This window comes from Pleurodeles waltl, chromosome 6 (assembly GCF_031143425.1).
Source record: "Pleurodeles waltl isolate 20211129_DDA chromosome 6, aPleWal1.hap1.20221129, whole genome shotgun sequence".
Lineage (NCBI taxonomy): Eukaryota > Metazoa > Chordata > Amphibia > Caudata > Salamandridae > Pleurodeles > Pleurodeles waltl.
Window position 1 is genome coordinate 81996896 of NC_090445.1, and position 21780 is coordinate 82018675.

The following is a 21780-nucleotide window of genomic DNA, read 5'->3' on the forward strand; positions in this document are numbered from 1 at the left end:
ACCTTACACCGCTTGGCCATTCCGGCAGCCTCCGGAACACGGCTTGGGAGGCTGACTGCCACCTTGCGAAACAGGGAGAGTTCACACTGTTCTCTACTGGACATTTAAGTATGTGCCCAGAGACAGGTTGAGAGGACAGATGCATGTATGTACCAGAGTGAGCTCCAGAGAGACCTATGGGGACATAAGACTGGGGTAGAGCGAGAGATGGAGAAAGAGAAAGGTGCCTGTGTCGAGTCAGCAGCAGAGAAAATGAAACAAAGGGGCCTCCTGGGATAACCACACACTACTTCCTCACAAAGAACACAAAGAGGGTGTGTGAAATGAAACAAGCACAGCAGCCTAGCTAGCTCAGTCGGTAGAGCATGAGAGTCTTAATCTCAGGGTCGTGGGTACGAGCACTATGTCGGGCGTGATGCTTTTTAAAGGCTTCTCCATTTTCGGGTTTAACATTAACTCTCACCTTTTTCAGATATTTCGCTGAGGCTTAAAACTACACACACACACACATCCTGCAGTTTGCCTCACGATTCCCACAGGACTCCACACAACGCAGCACTTCCCGCCCTGGGAGGCGCCGCTGGGTGCGGTCCTAGGCCGAGGCGTTCCTGCGCCCTTTCCTATCCTGAGCCGCCAGTGCTTACAGCGAGCTCGGAGTCCGCTCCGGTCCGTCCTGTCCCCCCCATCCTTTCAAAAAGAGGAGTTTAAAGTCTCATCCCCGTTGGTGTTATGATTAAAGTAGGTATGAAAACTACTTTATGTCGGCAGCGGGATTTGATCACGGGACTGGGGAAGATACTGCTCTTGAATGTGGCACCTTACACCGCTCGGCCATTCCGGCAGCCTGTGGAACAGCGCTCTGGAGGCTGACTGCCACCTCGCGAAACAGGGAGAGTTCACACTGTTCTCTACTGGACATTTAAGTATGTGCCCAGAGACAGGTTGAGAGGACAGATGCATGTATGTACCACAGTGAGCTCCAGAGAGACTGATGGGGACATAAGACTGGGGTAGAGCGAGAGATGGAGAAAGAGAAAGGTGCCCGTGTCGAGTCAGCAGCAGAGAAAATGAAACAAAGGGGCCTCCTGGGATAACCACACACTACTGTGAGAAAGTAGCCTCTTTCTAACTTTGTTACCCCCACTTTTGGCCTGTTTGTGAGTGTATGTCAGGGTGTTTTCACTGTCTCACTGGGATCCTGCTAACCAGGGCCCAGTGCTCATAGTGAAAACCCTATGTTTTCAGTATGTTTGTTATGTGTCACTGGGACCCTGCTAGTCAGGACCCCAGTGCTCATAAGTTTGTGGCCTATATGTATGTGTTCCCTGTGTGGTGCCTAACTGTCTCACTGAGGCTCTGCTAACCAGAACCTCAGTGGTTATGCTCTCTCATTTCTTTCAAATTGTCACTAACAGGCTAGTGACCAATTTTACCAATTGACATTGGCTTACTGGAACACCCTTATAATTCCCTAGTATATGGTACTAATGTACCCAGGGTATTGGGGTTCCAGGAGATCCCTATGGGCTGCAGCATTTCTTTTGCCACCCATAGGGAGCTCTGACAATTCTTACACAGGCCTGCCACTGCAGCCTGAGTGAAATAACGTCCACGTTATTTCACAGCCATTTTACACTGCACTTAAGTAACTTATAAGTCACCTATATATCTAACCTTTACCTGGTAAAGGTTAGGTGCAAAGTTACTTAGTGTGAGGGCACCCTGGCACTAGCCAAGGTGCCCCCACATTGTTCAGAGCCAATTCCCTGAACTTTGTGAGTGCGGGGACACCATTACCATTGTGCACTACATATAGGTCAATACCTATATGTAGCTTCACAATGGTAACTCCGAATATGGCCATGTAACATGTCTAAGATCATGGAATTACCCCCTCTATGCCATCCTGGCATTGTTGGCACAATTCCATGATCCCAGTGGTCTGTAGCACAGACCCTGGTACTGCCAAACTGCCTTTCCTGGGGTTTCACTGTAGCTGCAGCTGCTGCCAACCCCTCAGACAGGTTTCTGCCCCCCTGGGGTCAAGCCAGACTTGTCCCAGGATGGCAGAACAAAGGACTTCCTCTGAGAGAGGGTGTTACACCCTCTCCCTTTGGAAAATGGTGTGAAGGCAGGGGAGGGGTAGCCTCCCCCAGCCTCTGGAAATGCTTTCTTGGGCACAGATGTGCCCAATTCTGCATAAGCCAGTCTACACCGGTTCAGGGACCCCTTAGCCCCTGCTCTGGCGCGAAACTGGACAAAGGAAAGGGGAGTGACCACTCCCCTGACCTGCACCTCCCCTGGGAGGTGTCCAGAGCTCCTCCAGTGTGCTCCAGACCTCTGCCATCTTGGAAACAGAGGTGCTGCCAGCACACTGGACTGCTCTGAGTGGCCAGTGCCACCAGGTGACGTCAGAGACGCCTTCTGATTGGCTCCTTCAGGTGTTAGTAGCCTATCCTCTCTCCTAAGTAGCCAAACCGTCTTTTCTGGCTATTTAGGGTCTCTGTCTCTGGGGAAACTTTAGATAACGAATGCAAGAGCTCATCAGAGTTCCTCTGCATCTCTCTCTTCACCTTCTGATAAGGAATCGACTGCTGACCGCGCTGGAAGCCTGCAAAACTGCAACAAAGTAGCTAAGACGACTACTGCAACTCTGTAACGCTGATCCTGCCGCCTTCTCGACTGTTTTCCTGCTTGTGCATGCTGTGGGGGTAGTCTGCCTCCTCTCTGCACCAGAAGCTCCGAAGAAATCTCCCGTGGGTCGACGGAATCTTCCCCCTGCAACCGCAGGCACCAAAAAGCTGAATTACCGGTCCCTTGGGTCTCCTCTCAGCACAACGAGCGAGGTCCTTCGAATCCAGCAACTCTGTCCAAGTGACCCCTACAGTCCAGTGACTCTTCAGTCCAAGTTTGGTGGAGGTAAGTCCTTGCCTCACCTCGCTGGGCTGCATTGCTGGGAACCGCGACTTTTGCAGCTACTCCGGCCCCTGTGCACTTCCGGCAGAAATCCTTTGTGCACAGCCAAGCTTGGGTCCACGGCACTCTAACCTGCATTGCACGACTTTCTAAGTTGGTCTCCGGCAACGTGGGACTCCTTTGTGCAACTTCGGCGAGCACCGTTTCATGCATCTTCGTAGTGCCTGTTCCTGGCACTTCTCCGGGAGCTACCTGCTTCAGAGAGGGCTCCTTGTCTTGCTCGACGTCCCCTCTCTCTCCTGGTCCAATTTGCGACCTCCTGGTCCCTCCTGGGCCACAGCAGCGTCCAAAAACGCTAACCGCACGATTTGCAGCTAGCAAGGCTTGTTGGCGTTCTTTCGGCGGGAAAACACTTCTGCACGACTCTCCACGGCGAGCGGGATCCATCCACCAAAGGGGAAGTCTCCAGCCCTTTTCGTTCCTGCAGAAACCGCAGCTTCTTCTGTCCAGTAGAAGCTTCTTTGCACCCACAGCTGGCATTTCCTGGGCATCTGCCCATCTCCGACTTGCTTGTGACTTTTGGACTTGGTCCCCTTGTTCCACAGGTACCCTAGATTGGAAATCCATAGTTGTTGCATTGTTGGTTGGTGTCTTTCCTGCATTATTCCTCTATCACGACTCTTTGTCTTTTGGGGAACTTCAGTGCACTTTGCACTCACTTTTCAGGGTCTTGGGGAGGGCTAATTTTCTAACTCTCACTATTTTCTAATAGTCCCAGCGACCCTCTACAAGGTCACATAGGTTTGGGGTCCATTCGTGGTTCACATTCCACTTTTGGAGTATATGGTTTGTGTTGCCCCTATCCCTATGTGTCCCCATTGCATCCTATTGTAACTATACATTGTTTGCACTGTTTTCTAAGACTATACTGCATATTTTTGGTATTGTGTACATATAACTTGTGTATAATTGCTATCCTCATACTGAGGGTACTCACTGAGATACTTTGGCATATTGTCATAAAAATAAAGTACCTTTATTTTTAGTATATCTGTGTATTGTGTTTTCTTATGATGTTGTGCAAGTGACACTTGTGGTACTGTAGTAGCTTCACACGTCTCCTAGTTCAGCCTAAGCTGCTCTGCTAAGCTACCATTATCTATCAGCCTAAGCTGCTAGACACCCTATACACTAATAAGGGATAACTGAGCCTGGTGCAAGGTGCAAGTACCCCTTGGTACTCACTACAAGCCAGTCCAGCCTCCTGCATTGGTTGTGCAGCGGTGGGATAAGTGCTTTGAGACTACTTACCACTCTTGTCATTGTACTTTTCATAAGAGAAAAATATACAAAACAAGTTCAGTGTGTGTACACATTGCTAAAAAGTTTTGCATTTCCTCTTTTCACTCTTTTCTAAAGTGCTGAAAAGTACTTCTAAACTTTCAAAAAGTTCTTAAAAGTTTAAAAAGTTTTTTTTCTGTCTTTCTAAAAAGTTCTGAAAACTTTTTTCTCTTTTCCTATCACTTTAACTCTCTCTAAAAATGTCTGGCACAGGCCAAAATGTTGATCTGTCCAAACTTGCATATGATCACCTTAGCTGGAAAGGAGCAAGGAGTCTCTGCATAGAGAGAGGTTTGAGTGTAGGGAAGAATCCTTCCTTAGAACTGTTAATTGACATGCTTAGAGAACAGGATAAGGTCATAAGTGCCCCATCTGTTGAAAAAGTAGCTAATGGTTCTCAATCTGATCCGGGGACTCCCCCAGGAAAAGGTTCAGGAAAGAAACTTCTTAGCCTGCCCATTACTAGACAGTCTAGCATACTTGGTACTGAGGTGGAGTCACATCATACAGATGATGTGCTCTCACATTACACTGTCAGCCAAGCTGTTAGGGTGGCCCCTGTAAGGGACAGGTCTCCTTCTGTTCATTCCCATCACACCTCTGTATCTAGAAATGTCCCTCCCACCAGCCCTGAAGACAGATTGTTAGAAAGGGAACTCAATAAGTTGAGGGTGGAACAAACCAGACTGAAGCTTAAAAAGCAACAGCTGGATTTGGATAGACAGTCTTTAGAAATAGAGAGGGAAAGACAGAAGTTGGGTTTTGAAACCCATGGTGGCAGCAGCAGTATTCCCCATAGTCATCCTGTAAAAGAGCATGATTCCAGGAATCTGCACAAGATAGTTCCCCCTTATAAGGAGGGGGATGACATTAACAAGTGGTTTGCTGCACTTGAGAGGGCCTGTGTTGTACAGGATGTCCCTCAAAGGCAGTGGGCTGCTATCCTATGGCTATCATTTAGTGGAAAAGGTAGGGATAGGCTCCTTACAGTGAAAGAAAATGATGCCAATAATTTCCAAGTTCTTAAGAATGCACTCCTGGATGGTTATGGCTTAACCACTGAACAATACAGGATAAAGTTCAGAGAGACCAAAAAGGAGTCTTCACAAGACTGGGTTGATTTCATTGACCATTCAGTGAAGGCCTTGGAGGGGTGGTTAAATGGCAGTAAAGTGACTGACTTTGAAAGCCTGTATAACTTGATCCTGAGAGAGCATATTCTTAATAATTGTGTGTCTGATTTGTTGCACCAGTACTTGGTGGACTCTGATCTGACCTCTCCCCAAGAATTGGGAAAGAAGGCAGACAAATGGGTCAGAACAAGGGTGAACAGAAAAGTACAAAGAGAACACTAAGAAGAAAGATGGTGAAAAATCTCAAGATAAGCATGGGGATAAGGGTAAAACCAAAGATTCCACTTCAAATCTTAAACACTTAAACACTTAACCACTTAAGCACTTAAACACTTAAACACTTTTCAGGGGGTGGAGATAAAACAAATTCTACCTCTTCTTCTCAACCTACACAGTTTAAAAAGCCTTGGTGCTTTGTGTGTAAAAATAGAGGCCATAGGCCAGGGGATAAGTCCTGTCCAGGTAAACCCCCTGAGCCTACCACCACTAATACATCAAGCTCTAGTGCCCCTAGCAGTAGTGGTACTAGTGGTGGGACTGCTGGCAACAGTCAAGTTAAGGGTGTAGTTGGGTTCACTTATGGGTCCATAGTAGAAACTGGGGTAGTCAGTCCCAAGACAGTTTCTGTCACACCTAGTGGCATTGGCCTTGCCATACTGGCTGCTTGTCCCCTTACAATGGATAAGTACAGGCAGACAGTTTCAATAAATGGTGTTGAGGCCTTGGCCTACAGGGACACAGGTGCCAGTATCACTTTGGTGACTGAAAACCTAGTGCACCCTGATCAACACATCATTGGACAACAGTATAAGATTATTGATGTCCATAACTCCACTAAGTTTCTTCCCTTAGCTATAATTCAGTTTAGTTGGGGTGGAGTTACTGGCCCTAAGCAGGTGGTGGTATCACTTAGCTTACCTGTAGACTGTCTCTTAGGTAATGACCTAGAGGCCTCAGGTTGGGCTGATGTAGAGTTTTATGCCCATGCAGCCATGCTGGGCATCCCTGAGGAATTGTTCCCTCTCATTTCTACTGAAATGAAAAAGCAAAGGAGAGAAGGCCTGAAAACTCAGGATCCCTCTCCATCAACAGGTAAAAAGGGTATCACAGTATCCCCTAACCACCCTACCATTCAGGATACCATTCCTGTGGTGGGAGAAACCTCTCCTGGGGTGGCACCTGTTCCAAGGGAATCATCAGTTGGCAAAACTGTACTCCCTGAGGTGGAAGTACCTCTCTGTGGGATAACTAACATTGTTGAGAAAAAGAGCACCATTTTAGTTAACATGGAGCATCCCTCCAACCCTCCCAGAGAAACTTTAGTGCAGAAACCCTGCACTACCTCACAACACTTAGGACAGCATCCTTGCCCTAGTGTGGAGCTCATAGGACAGCATCCCTGCCCTGCTCCAACTCAAGAGAAACAGCATCCCTGTTCTCTCTTCCAGCCATATGGACAAAGTTTTTGCCCAGCTATGGCTTTACTGAGACAGCATCCCTGTCTGGCATTTCCATCATTACAAATAGGTTCAGTGGACAATTCCCACTGCTCTAAACTAAAACTTACTGATAGAAACTCTGAAAATACATCTTCACATTGTTGCTTAGCTAAAAAACTTCAAACAGGGTTTTTTACATCCCCACAGGGAAGTAACCATATAGTGGATGATAAAGGGAGTAACCAGTCTATTGCAGAGCTACTCTCTACTTATCACCACTTAGACAATAAAGTCTCAACTGGCCAAGGTTAGCCTTATTGTCCTTCGTTTGGGGGGGGGGGTTGTGTGAGAAAGTAGCCTCTTTCTAACCTTGTTACCCCCACTTTTGGCCTGTTTGTGAGTGTATGTCAGGGTGTTTTCACTGTCTCACTGGGATCCTGCTAACCAGGGCCCAGTGCTCATAGTGAAAACCCTATGTTTTCAGTATGTTTGTTATGTGTCACTGGGACCCTGCTAGTCAGGACCCCAGTGCTCATAAGTTTGTGGCCTATATGTATGTGTTCCCTGTGTGGTGCCTAATGGTCTCACTGAGGCTCTGCTAACCAGAACCTCAGTGGTTATGCTCTCTCATTTCTTTCAAATTGTCACTAACAGGCTAGTGACCAATTTTACCAATTTACATTGGCTTACTGGAACACCCTTATAATTCCCTAGTATATGGTACTAAGGTACCCAGGGTATTGGGGTTCCAGGAGATCCCTATGGGCTGCAGCATTTCTTTGAAGGCTGCAGCATTTCTTTTGCCACCCATAGGGAGCTCTGACAATTCTTACACAGGCCTGCCACTGCAGCCTGAGTGAAATAACGTCCACGTTATTTCACAGCCATTTTACACTGCACTTAAGTAACTTATAAGTCACCTATATGTCTAACCTTTACCTGGTAAAGGTTAGGTGCAAAGTTACTTAGTGTGAGGGCACCCTGGCACTAGCCAAGGTGCCCCCACATTGTTCAGAGCCAATTCCCTGAACTATGTGAGTGCGGGGACACCATTACACGCGTGCACTACATAGGTCAATACCTATATGTAGCTTCACAATGGTAACTCCGAATATGGCCATGTAACATGTCTAAGATCATGGAATTACCCCCTCTATGCCATCCTGGCATTGTTGGCACAATTCCATGATCCCAGTGGTCTGTAGCACAGACCCTGGTACTGCCAAACTGCCTTTCCTGGGGTTTCACTGCAGCTGCTGCTGCTGCCAACCCCTCAGACAGGTTTCTGCCCCCCTGGGGTCAAGCCAGACTTGTCCCAGGATGGCAGAACAAAGGACTTCCTCTGAGAGAGGGTGTTACACCCTCTCCCTTTGGAAAATGGTGTGAAGGCAGGGGAGGGGTAGCCTCCCCCAGCCTCTGGAAATGCTTTCTTGGGCACAGATGTGCCCAATTCTGCATAAGCCAGTCTACACCGGTTCAGGGACCCCTTAGCCCCTGCTCTGGCGCGAAACTGGACAAAGGAAAGGGGAGTGACCACTCCCCTGACCTGCACCTCCCCTGGGAGGTGTCCAGAGCTCCTCCAGTGTGCTCCAAACCTCTGCCATCTTGGAAACAGAGGTGCTGCCAGCACACTGGACTGCTCTGAGTGGCCAGTGCCACCAGGTGACGTCAGAGACTCCTTCTGATAGGCTCCTTCAGGTGTTAGTAGCCTATCCTCTCTCCTAAGTAGCCAAACCCTCTTTTCTGGCTATTTAGGGTCTCTGTCTCTGGGGAAACTTTAGATAACGAATGCAAGAGCTCATCAGAGTTCCTCTGCATCTCTCTCTTCACCTTCTGATAAGGAATCGACTGCTGACCGCGCTGGAAGCCTGCAAAACTGCAACAAAGTAGCTAAGACGACTACTGCAACTCTGTAACGCTGATCCTGCCGCCTTCTCGACTGTTTTCCTGCTTGTGCATGCTGTGGGGGTAGTCTGCCTCCTCTCTGCACCAGAAGCTCCGAAGAAATCTCCCGTGGGTCGACGGAATCTTCCCCCTGCAACCGCAGGCACCAAAAAGCTGAATTACCGGTCCCTTGGGTCTCCTCTCAGCACAACGAGCGAGGTCCTTCGAATCCAGCAACTCTGTCCAAGTGACCCCTACAGTCCAGTGACTCTTCAGTCCAAGTTTGGTGGAGGTAAGTCCTTGCCTCACCTCGCTGGGCTGCATTGCTGGGAACCGCGACTTTTGCAGCTACTCCGGCCCCTGTGCACTTCCGGCAGAAATCCTTTGTGCACAGCCAAGCTTGGGTCCACGGCACTCTAACCTGCATTGCACGACTTTCTAAGTTGGTCTCCGGCAACGTGGGACTCCTTTGTGCAACTTCGGCGAGCACCGTTTCATGCATCTTCGTAGTGCCTGTTCCTGGCACATCTCCGGGAGCTACCTGCTTCAGAGAGGGCTCCTTGTCTTGCTCGACGTCCCCTCTCTCTCCTGGTCCAATTTGCGACCTCCTGGTCCCTCCTGGGCCCCAGCAGCGTCCAAAAACGCTAACCGCACGATTTGCAGCTAGCAAGGCTTGTTGGCGATCTTTCGGCGGGAAAACACTTCTGCACGACTCTCCACGGCGAGAGGGATCCATCCACCAAAGGGGAAGTCTCCAGCCCTTTTCGTTCCTGCAGAAACCGCAGCTTCTTCTGTCCAGTAGAAGCTTCTTTGCACCCACAGCTGGCATTTCCTGGGCATCTGCCCATCTCCGACTTGCTTGTGACTTTTGGACTTGGTCCCCTTGTTCCACAGGTACCCTAGATTGGAAATCCATAGTTGTTGCATTGTTGGTTGGTGTCTTTCCTGCATTATTCCTCTATCACGACTCTTTGTCTTTTGGGGAACTTCAGTGCACTTTGCACTCACTTTTCAGGGTCTTGGGGAGGGCTAATTTTCTAACTCTCACTATTTTCTAATAGTCCCAGCGACCCTCTACAAGGTCACATAGGTTTGGGGTCCATTCGTGGTTCACATTCCACTTTTGGAGTATATGGTTTGTGTTGCCCCTATCCCTATGTGTCCCCATTGCATCCTATTGTAACTATACATTGTTTGCACTGTTTTCTAAGACTATACTGCATATTTTTGGTATTGTGTACATATAACTTGTGTATAATTGCTATCCTCATACTGAGGGTACTCACTGAGATACTTTGGCATATTGTCATAAAAATAAAGTACCTTTATTTTTAGTATATCTGTGTATTGTGTTTTCTTATGATATTGTGCAAGTGACACTTGTGGTACTGTAGTAGCTTCACACGTCTCCTAGTTCAGCCTAAGCTGCTCTGCTAAGCTACCATTATCTATCAGCCTAAGCTGCTAGACACCCTATACACTAATAAGGGATAACTGGGCCTGGTGCAAGGTGCAAGTACCCCTTGGTACTCACTACAAGCCAGTCCAGCCTCCTACAACTACTTCCTCACAAAGAACACACAGAGAGTGTGTGAAATGATATAGGCACTGCAGCCCGGCTAGCTCAGTTGATAGAGCCTGAGACTCTTAATCTCAGGGTCGTGGGTTCGAGCCCCATGTTGAGCGTGATGCTTTTTAAAGGCTTCTCCATTTTCGGGTTTAACATTAACTCTCACCTTTTTCAGATATTTCGCTGAGGCTTAAAACTACACACACACACACACACATTCTGCAGTTTGCCTCACGATTCCCACAGGACTCCACACAAAGCAGTAGTTCCCGCCCTGGGAGGCGACGCTGGGAGCGGTCCTAGGCCGAGCCTTTCCTGCGCCCTTTCCTAGCCTGAGCCGCCCGTGCTTACAGCAAGCTCGGACTCCGCTCCGGTCCGTCCTGTCCCCCCCCGTCCTTTCAAAAAGAGGAGTTTAAATTCTCATCCCTGCTGGTGTTATGATTAAAGTAGGTATGAAAACTACTTTATGTCGGCAGCGGTATTTGATCACAGGACTGTGGAAGATACTGCTCTTGAATGTGGCACCTTACACTGCTTGGCCATTCCGGCAGCCTCCGGAACACGGCTCTGGAGGCTGACTGCCACCTTGCGAAACAGGGAGAGTTCACACTGTTCTCTACTGGACATTTAAGTATGTGCCCAGAGACAGGTTGAGAGGACAGATGCATGTATGTACCAGAGTGAGCTCCAGAGAGACTGATGGGGACATAAGACTGGGGTAGAGCGAGAGATGGAGAAAGAGAAAGGTGCCTGTCTCGAGTCAGCAGCAGAGAAAATGAAACAAAGGGGCCTCCTGGGATAACCACACACTACTTCCTCACAAAGAACACAAAGAGGGTGTGTGAAATGAAACAAGCACAGCAGCCTGGCTAGCTCAGTCGGTAGAGCGTGACAGTCTTAATCTCAGGGTTGTGGGTATGAGCCCTTTGTCGGGCGTGATGCTTTTTAAAGGCTTCTCCATTTTTGGGTTTAACATTAACTCTCACCTTTTTCAGATATTTTGCTGAGGCTTAAAACTACACACACACACACATCCTGCAGTTTGCCTCACGATTCCCACAGGACTCCACACAACGCAGCACTTCCCGCCCTGGGAGGCGCCGCTGGGTGCGGTCCTAGGCCGAGGCTTTCCTGCGCCCTTTCCTAGCCTGAGCCGCCAGTGCTTACAGCGAGCTCGGAGTCCGCTCCGGTCCGTCCTGTCCCCCCCCCATCCTTTCAAAAAGAGGAGTTTAAAGTCTCATCCCCGTTGGTGTTATGATTAAAGTAGGTATGAAAACTACTTTATGTCGGCAGCAGGATTTGATCACAGGACTGGGGAAGATACTGCTCTTGAATGTGGCACCTTACACCGCTCAGCCATTCCGGCAGCCTGTGGAGCAGCGCTCTGGAGGCTGACTGCCACCTCGCGAAACAGGGAGAGTTCACACTGTTCTCTACTGGACATTTAAGTATATGCCCAGAGACAGGTTGAGAGGACAGATGCATGTATGTACCAGAGTGAGCTCCAGAGAGACTGATGGGGAGATAAGACTGGGGTAGAGCGAGAGATGGAGAAAGAGAAAGGTGCCTGTGTCGAGTCAGCAGCAGAGAAAATGAAACAAAGGGGCCTCCTGGGAGAACCACACACTACTTCCTCACAAAGAACACACAGAGGGTGCGTGAAATGATGTAGGGACAGCAGCCCGGCTAGCTCAGTTGGTAGAGCATGAGACTCTTAATCTCAGGGTCGTGGGTTCGAGCCCCATGTTGGGCGTGATGCTTTTTAAAGGCTTCTCCATTTTCGGGTTTAACATTAACTCTCACCTTTTTCAGATATTTCGCTGAGGCTTAAAACTACACACACACACATCCTGCAGTTTGCCTCACGATTCCCACAGGACTCCACACAACGCAACACTTCCTGCCCAGGGAGGCGCCGCTGGGAGCGGTCCTAGGCCGAGCCTTTCCTGCGCCCTTTCCTAGCCTGAGCCGCCCGTGCTTACAGCGAGGTCGGAGTCCGCTCCGGTCCGTCCTGTCCCCCCCCCATCCTTTCAAAAAGAGGAGTTTAAGGTCTCATCACCGCTGGTGTTATGATTAAAGTAGGTATGAAAACTACTTTATTTCGGCAGTGGGATTTGATTACAGGACTGGGAAAGATACTGCTCTTGAATGTGGCACCTTACACCGCTCGGCCATTCTGGCAGCCTCCAGAACGCGCCTCTGGAGCCTGACTGCTACCTTGCGAAACAGGGAGAGTTCACACTGTTCTCTACGGGACATTTAAGTATGTGCCCAGAGACAGGTTGAGAGGACAGATGCATGAATGTACCAGAGTGAGCTCCAGAGAGAGTGATGGGGACATAAGACTGGGGTAGAGCGAGAGATGGAGAAAGAGAAAGGTGCCTGTGTCGAGTCAGCAGCAGAGAAAATGAAACAAAGGGGCCTCCTGGGATAACCACACACTACTTCCTCACAAAGAACACACAGAGGGTGTGTGAAATAATATAGGCACAGCAGCCCAGCTAGCTCAGTCGGTAGAGCATGAGACTCTTAATCTCAGGGTCGTGGTTTCGAGCCCCAAGTTGGGCGTGATGATTTTTAAAGGCTTCTCCATTTTCGGGTTTAACATTAACTCTCACTTTTTTCAGATATTTCGCTGAGGCTTAAAACTACACACACACACATCCTGCAGTTTGCCTCACGATTCCCACAGGACTCCACACAACGCAGCACTTCCCGCCCTGGGAGGCGCCGCTGGGAGGGGTCCTAGGCTGAGCCTTTCCTGCGCCCTTTCCTAGCCTGAGCCGCCAGTGCTTACAGCGAACTCGGAGTCCTCTCCGGTTCGTCCTCCCCCCCCCCCCCCATCCTTTCAAAAAGAGGAGTTTAAGGTCTCATCGCCGCTGGTGTTATGATTAAAGTAGGTATGAAAACTACTTTATTTCACCAGCAGGATTTGATCATGGGATTGAGGAAGATACTGCTCTTGAATGTGGCACCTTACACCGCTCGGCCATTCCGGCAGCCTCCGGAACACCCCTCTAGAGGCTGACTGCCACTTCGTGAAACAGGGAGAGTTCACACTGTTCTCTACTGGACATTTAAGTATGTGCCCAGAGACAGGTTGAGAGGACAGATGCATGTATGTACCAGAGTGAGCTCCAGAGAGACTGATGGGGACATAAGACTGGGGTAGAGCGAGAGATGGAGAAAGAGAAAGGTGCTGTGTCGAGTCAGCAGCAGAGAAAATGAAACAAAGGGGCCTCCTGGGATAACCACACACTACTTCCTCACAAAGAACACACAGAGGGTGTGTGAAATGACATAGGCACAGCAGCCCGGCAAGCTCAGTCGGTAGAGCATGAGACTTTTAATCTCAGGGTCGTGGGTTCGAGCCCCATGTTGGGTGTGATGCTTTTTAAAGACTTCTCCATTTTCGGGTTTAACATTAACTCTCACCTTTTTCAGATATTTCGCTGAGGCTTAAAACTACACACACACACATCCTGCAGTTTGCCTCACGATTCCCACAGGACTCCACACAACACAGCACTTCCCGCCCTGGGAGGCGCCGCTGGGAGCGGTGCTAGGCCGAGCCTTTCCTGCGCCCTTTCCAAGCCTGAACCGCATGTGCTTACAGCGAGCTCGGAGTCCGCTCCGGTCTGTCCTGTCCCCCCCCATCCTTTCAAAAAGAGGAGTTTAAGGTCTTATCCCCGCTGGTGTTATGATTAAAGTAGGTATGAAAACTACTTTATGTCAGCAGCAGGATTTGACCTCGGGACTAGGGAAGATACTACTCTTGAATGTGGCGCCTTACACCGCTCGGCCATTCCGGTAGCCTCCGGAACACGGCTCTGGAGGCTGACTGCCACCTCGCGAAACAGGGAGAGTTCACACTGTTCTCTACTGGACATTTAAGTATGTGCCCAGAGACAGGTTGAAAGGACAGATGCATGTATGTACCAGAGTGAGCTCCAGAGAGACTGATGGGGACATAAGACTGGGGTAGAGCGAGAGATGGAGAAAGAGAAAGGTGCCTGTGTCGAGTGAGCAGCAGAGAAAATGAAAAAAGGGGCCTCCTGGGATAACCACACACTACTTCCTCACAAAGAACACACAGAGGGTGTGTGAAATGATATAAGCACAGCAGCCCGGCTAGCTCAGTCGGTAGAGCATGAGACTCTTAATCTCAGGGTCGTGGGTCCGAGCCCCAGGTTGGGTGTGATGCTTTTGAAAGGCTTCTCCATTTTAGGGTTTAACATTAATTCTCACCTTTTTCAGATATTTCGCTGAGGCTTAAAACTAAACACACACATCCTGCAGTTTGCCTCACGATTCCCACAGGACTCCACACAACGCAGCACTTCCCGCCCTGGGAGGCGCTGCTGGGAGCGGTCCTAGGCCGTGCCTTTCCTGCGCCCTTTCCTAGCCTGAGCCGCCCGTGCTTACAGCGAGCTCAGAGTCTGCTCCGGTCCGTCCTGTCCCCCCCCATCCTTTCAAAAAGAGGAGTTTAAGGTCTCATCCCCGCTGGTGTTATGATTAAAGTAGGTATGAAAACTACTTTATGTCGGCAGCGGGATTTGATCACAGGACTGGTGTGAGAAAGTAGCCTCTTTCTAGCCTTGTTACCCCCACTTTTGGCTTGTTTGTGAGTGTATGTCAGGGTATTTTCACTGTCTCACTGGGATCCTGCTAGCCAGGGCCCAGTGGTCATAGTGAAAACCCTATGTTTTCAGTATGTTTGTTATGTGTCACTGGGACCCTGCTAGTCAGGACCCCAGTGCTCATAAGTTTGTGGCCTATATGTATGTGTTCCCTGTGTAGTGCCTAACTGTCTCACTGAGGCTCTGCTAACCAGAAACTCAGTGGTTATGCTCTCTCATTTCTTTCAAATTGTCACTAACAGGCTAGTGACCAATTTTACCAATTTACATTGGCTTACTGGAACACCCTTATAATTCCCTAGTATATGGTACTGAGGTACCCAGGGTATTGGGGTTCCAGGAGATCCCTATGGGCTGCAGCATTTCTTTTGCCACCCATAGGGAGCTCTGACAATTCTTACACAGGCCTGCCACTGCAGCCTGAGTGAAATAACGTCCACGTTATTTCACAGCCATTTTACACTGCACTTAAGTAACTTATAAGTCACCTATATATCTAACCTTTATCTGGTAAAGGTTAGGTGCAAAGTTACTTAGTGTGAGGGCACCCTGGCACTAGCCAAGGTGCCCCCACATTGTTCAGGGCCAATTCCCTGAACTTTGTGAGTGCGGGGACACCATTACACGCGTGCAATACATATAGGTCACTACCTATATGTAGCTTCACAATGGTAACTCCGAATATGGCCATGTAACATGTCTAAGATCATGGAATTGCCCCCTCTATGCCATCCTGGCATTGTTGGTACAATTCCATGATCCCAGTGGTCTGTAGCACAGACCCTGGTACTGCCAAACTGCCTTTCCTGGGGTTTCACTGCAGCTGCTGCTGCTGCCAACCCCTCAGACAGGTTTCTGCCCCCCTGGGGTCAAGCCAGGCTTGTCCCAGGATGGCAGAACAAAGGACTTCCTCTGAGAGAGGGTGTTACACCCTCTCCCTTTGGAAAATGGTGTGAAGGCAGGGGAGGAGTAGCCTCCCCCAGCCTCTGGAAATGCTTTCTTGGGCACAGATGTGCCCAATTCTGCATAAGCCAGTCTACACCGGTTCAGGGACCCCTTAGCCCCTGCTCTGGCGCGAAACTGGACAAAGGAAAGGGGAGTGACCACTCCCCTGACCTGCACCTCCCATGGGAGGTGTCCAGAGCTCCTCCAGTGTGCTCCAGACCTCTGCCATCTTGGAAACAGAGGTGCTGCTGGCACACTGGACTGCTCTGAGTGGCCAGTGCCACCAGGTGACGTCAGAGACTCCTTCTGATAGGCTCCTTCAGGTGTTAGTAGCCTATCCTCTCTCCTAAGTAGCCAAACCCTCTTTTCTGGCTATTTAGGGTCTCTGTATCTGGGGAAACTTTAGATAACGAATGCAAGAGCTCATCAGAGTTCCTCTGCATCTCTCTCTTCACCTTCTGATAAGGAATCGACTGCTGACCGCGCTGGAAGCCTGCAAAACTGCAACAAAGTAGCTAAGACGACTACTGCAACTCTGTAACGCTGATCCTGCCGCCTTCTCGACTGTTTTCCTGCTTGTGCATGCTGTGGGGGTAGTCTGCCTCCTCTCTGCACCAGAAGCTCCAAAGAAATCTCCCGTGGGTCGACGTAATCTTCCCCCTGCAACCGCAGGCACCAAAAAGCTGCATTACCGGTCCCTTGGGTCTCCTCTCAGCACAACGAGCGAGGTCCCTCGAATCCAGCAACTCTGTCCAAGTGACTCCCATAGTCCAGTGACTCTTCAGTCCAAGTTTGGTGGAGGTAAGTCCTTGCCTCACCTCGCTAGACTGCATTGCTGGGAACCGCAACTTTTGCAGCTACTCCGGCCCCTGTGCACTTCCGGCGGAAATCCTTTGTGCACAGCCAAGCCTGGGTCCACGGCACTCTAACCTGCATTGCACGACTTTCTAAGTTGGTCTCCGGCGACGTGGGACTCCTTTGTGCAACTTCGGCGAGAACCATTTCACGCATCCTCGTAGTGCCTGTTTCTGGCACTTCTCCGGGTGCTCCCTGCTTCAGAGAGGGCTCCTTGTTTTGCACGATGTCCCTTCTCTCTCCTGGTCCAATTTGCGACCTCCTGGTCCCTCCTGGGCCACAGCAGCGTCCAAAAATGCTAACCGTAATATTTGCAGATAGCAAGGCTTGTTAGCGTTCTTTCGGTGGGAAAACACTTCTGCACGACTCTCCATGGAGAGAGGGATCCGTCCACCAAAGGGGAAGTCTCTAGCCCTTTTTGTTTCTGCAGAAACTGCAGCTTCTTCTGTCCAGTAGAAGCTTCTTTGCACCCGCAGCTGGCATTTCCTGGGCATCTGCCCATGTCCGACTTGCTTGTGACTTTTGGACTTGGTCCCCTTGTTCCACAGGTACCTGTAGGAGGCTGGACTGGCTTGTAGTGAGTACCAAGGGGTACTTGCACCTTGCACCAGGCCCAGTTATCCCTTATTAGTGTATAGGGTGTCTAGCAGCTTAGGCTGATAGATAATGGTAGCTTAGCAGAGCAGCTCAGGCTGAACTAGGAGACGTGTGAAGTTACTACAGTACCACTTAGTGTCATATGCACAATATCATAAGAAAACACAATACACAGTTATACTAAAAATAAAGGTACTTTATTTTTATGACAATATGCCAAAGTATCTTAGAGTGTACCCTCAGTGGGAGGATAGGAAATATACACAAGATATATATACACAATAGCAAAAATATGCAGTATAGTCTTAGAAAACAGTGCAAACAATGTATAGTTACAATAGGATGCAATGGGGAAACATAGGGATAGGGGCAACACAAACCATATACTCCAAAAGTGGAATGCGAACCACGAATGGACCCCAAACCTATGTGACCTTGTAGAGGGTCGCTGGGACTATTAGAAAATAGTGAGAGTTAGAAAAATAACCCTCCCCAAGACCCTGAAAAGTGAGTGCAAAGTGCACTAAAGTTCCCCTAAGGACAAAATAGTCGTGTTAGAGGGAAAATGCAAGGAAAACACAAATCAGCAATGCAACAACGATGGATTCCTGACTGAGGGTACCTGTGGAACAAGGGGACCAAGTCCAAAAGTCACAAGCAGCTCGGAGATGGGCAGATGCCCAAGAAATGCCAGCGGTTGGTGCAAAGAAGCTCTTACTAGGCTGAAGAACTGTGAATACTGCAGGAACGACAAGGGCTAGAGACTTCCCCTTTGGAGGATGGATCCCCCACGCCTTGGAGAGTCGTGCAGAAGTGTTTTCCCGCCGGATGGACGCCAACAAGCCTTGCTACACGCAAATCGTGCGTTTGGCGTTTTTGGACGCTGCTGGGGCCCAGGAGGGACCAGGAGGTCGTAAATTGGATCTGTAGAGAGAGGGGACGTCGAGCAAGACACAGAGCCCTCACTAAAGCAGGTAGCTCCCGGAGAAGTGCCAGAAACAGGCACTACGAGGATGCGTGAAACGGTGCTCGCCGAAGTTGCACAAAGGAGTCCCACGTCGCCGGAGACCAACTTAGAAAGTCGTGCAATGCAGGTTAGAGTGCCGTGGACCCAGGCTTGGCTGTGCACGAAGGATTTCCGCCGGAAGTGCACAGGGGCCGGAGTAGCTTGCAAAGTCGCGGTTCCCAGCAATGCAGCCCAGCGAGGTGAGGCAAGGACTTACCTCCACCAAACTTGGGCTGAAGAGTCACTGGACTGTGGGGGTCACTTGGACGGTGTCGCTGGATTCGAGGGACCTCGCTCGTCATGCTGAGAGGAGACCCAAGGGACCAATAATGCAGCTTTTTGGTGCCTGCGGTTGCAGGGGGAAGATTCCGTCGACCCACGGGAGATTTCTTCGGAGCTTCTGGTGCAGAGAGGAGGCAGACTACCCCCACAGCATGCACAAGCAGGAAAACAGTCGAGAAGGCGGCAGGATCAGCGTTACAGAGTTGCAGTAGTCGTCTTTGCTTCTATGTTGCAGGTTTGCAGGCTTCCAGCGCGGTCAGCGGTCGATTCCTTATCAGAAGGTGAAGAGGGAGATGCAGAGGAACTCGGCTGAGCTCATGCATTCGTTATCTAAAGTTTCCCCAGAGACAGAGACCCTAAATAGCCAGAAAAGAGGGTTTGGCTACCTAGGAGAGAGGATAGGCTACTAACACCTGAAGGAGCCTATCAGCAGGAGTCTCTGACGTCACCTGGTGGCACTGGCCACTCAGAGCAGTCCAGTGTGCCAGCAGCACCTCTGTTTCCAAGATGGCAGAGGTCTGGAGCACACTGGAGGAGCTCTGGACACCTCCCAGGGGAGGTGCAGGTCAGGGGAGTGGTCACTCCCCTTTCCTTTGTCCAGTTTCGCGCCAGAGCAGGGGCTAAGGGGTCCCTGAACCGGTGTAGACTGGCTTATGCAGAATTGGGCACATCTGTGCCCAAGAAAGCATTTCCAGAGGCTGGGGGAGGCTACTCCTCCCCTGCCTTCACACCATTTTCCAAAGGGAGAGGGTGTCACACCCTCTCTCAGAGGAAGTTCTTTGTTCTGCCATCCTGGGCCAGGCCTGGCTGGACCCCAGGAGGGCAGATGCCTGTCTGAGGGGTTGGCAGCAGCAGCAGCTGCAGTGAAACCCCAGGAAGGGCAGTTTGGCAGTACCAGGGTCTGTGCTACAGACCACTGGGATCATGGGATTGTGTCAACTATGCCAGGATGGCATAGAGGGGGCAATTCCATGATCATAGACATGTTACATGGCCATATTCGGAGTTACCATGGTGAAGCTACATATAGGTAGTGACCTATATGTAGTGCACGCGTGTAATGGTGTCCCCGCACTCACAAAGTTCAGGGAATTGGCTCTGAACAATGTGGGGGCACCTTGGCTAGTGCCAGGGTGCCCTCACACTAAGTAACTTTGCACCTAACCTTTACCAGGTAAAGGTTAGACATATAGGTGACTTATAAGTTACTTAAGTGCAGTGTAAAATGGCTGTGAAATAACGTGGACGTTATTTCACTCAGGCTGCAGTGGCAGGCCTGTGTAAGAATTGTCAGAGCTCCCTATGGGTGGCAAAAGAAATGCTGCAGCCCATAGGGATCTACAGGAACCCCAATACCCTGGGTACCTTAGTACCATATACTAGGGAATTATAAGGGTGTTCCAGTAAGCCAATGTAAATTGGTAAAAATGGTCACTAGCCTGTTAGTGACAATTTGAAAGTAATGAGAGAGCATAACCACTGAGGTTCTGGTTAGCAGAGCCTCAGTGAGACAGTTAGGCACCACACAGGGAACATACACATGCACACCTATGAGCACTGGGGCCCTGTGTGACAGGGTCCCAGTGACACATACATATAGGCCCCAAACCTATGAGCACTGGGGTCCTGACCAGCAGGATCCCAGTGACACATAACAACCATACTGAAAACATGGTGTTTTCACTATGAGCACTGAGGCCTGGCTATCAGGATCCCAGTGAGACAGTGAAAACAGTGACAAACACCCTGACATACACTCACAAACAGGCCAAAAGTGGGGGTAACAAGGCTAGAAAGAGGCTACCTTCTCACACAACCCCCCCCCAAACGAAGGACAATAAGGCTAACCTTGGCCAGTTGAGACTTTATTGTCTAAGTGGTGATAAGTAGAGAGTAGCTCTGCAATAGACTGGTTACTCCCTTTATCATCCACTATATGGTTACTTCCCTGTGGGGATGTAAACCACCCTGTTTGAAGTTTTTTAGCTAAGCAACAATGTGAAGATGTATTTTCAGAGTTTCTATCAGTAAGTTTTAGTTTAGAGCAGTGGGAATTGTCCACTGAACCTATTTGTAGTGATGGAAATGCCAGACAGGGATGCTGTCTCAGAAAAGCCATAGCTGGGCAAAAACTTTGTCCATCTGGCTGGAAGAGAGAACAGGGATGCTGTTTCTCTTGAGTTGGAGCAGGGCAGGGATGCTGTCCTATGAGCTCCACACTAGGGCAGGGATGCTGTCCTAAGTGTTGTGAGGTAGTGCAGGGTTTCTGCACTAAAGTTTCTCTGGGAGGGTTGGAGGGATGCTCCATGTTAACTAAAATGGTGCTGTTTTTCTCACCAATGTTAGTTATCCCACAGAGAGGTACTTCCACCTCAGGGAGTCCAGCTTTGCCAGCTGATGATTCCCTTGGAACAGGTGCCACCCCAGGAGAGGTTTCTCCCACCAGAGGAATAGTATCCTGAATGGTAGGGTGGTTAGGGGATACTGTGATACCCTTTTTACCTGTTGATGGAGAGGGATCCTGAGTTTTCAGGCCTTCTCTCCTTTGCTTTTTCATTTCACTTGAAATGAGAGGGAACAATTCCTCAGGGATGCCCAGCATGGCTGCATGGGCATAAAACTCTACATCAGCCCAACCTGAGGCCTCTAGGTCATTACCTAAGAGACAGTCTACAGGTAAGCTAGGTGATACCACCACCTGCTTAGGGCCAGTAACTCCACCCCAACTAAACTGAATTATAGCTAAGGGAAGAAACTTAGTGGAGTTATGGACATCAATAACTTTATACTGTTGTCCAATGATGTGTTGTTCAGGAGGCACTAGGTTTTCAGTCACCAAAGTGAAACTGGCACCTGTGTCCCTGTAGGCCAAGGCCTCAACACCATTTATTGAAACTGTCTGCCTGTACTTATCCATTGTAAGGGGACAAGCAGCCAGTGTGGCAAGGCCAGTGCCACTAGGTGTGACAGAAACTGTCTTGGGACTGATTACATCAGTTTCCACTATGGACCCATAAGTGAACCCAACTACACCCTTTGCTTGACTGTTGCCAGCAGTCCCACCACTAGTACCACTACTGCTAGGGGCACTAGAGCTTGATGTATTAGTGGTGGTAGGCTCAGGGGGTTTACCTGGACAGGACTTATCCCCTGGCCTATGGCCTCTATTTTT

General features: G+C 49.6%; 2 non-coding genes across 2 annotated transcripts; both read left to right on the forward strand.

The window, feature by feature from the left end:
- Positions 1-11963: 11963 nt before the first annotated feature.
- TRNAK-CUU (transfer RNA lysine (anticodon CUU)) lies at positions 11964-12036 on the forward strand. Its single transcript has one exon. It is a non-coding gene; the product is annotated as a tRNA-Lys (tRNA).
- Positions 12037-13595: 1559 nt separating this feature from the next.
- TRNAK-UUU (transfer RNA lysine (anticodon UUU)) lies at positions 13596-13668 on the forward strand. Its single transcript has one exon. It is a non-coding gene; the product is annotated as a tRNA-Lys (tRNA).
- The last annotated feature ends 8112 nt before the right edge of the window (positions 13669-21780 follow it).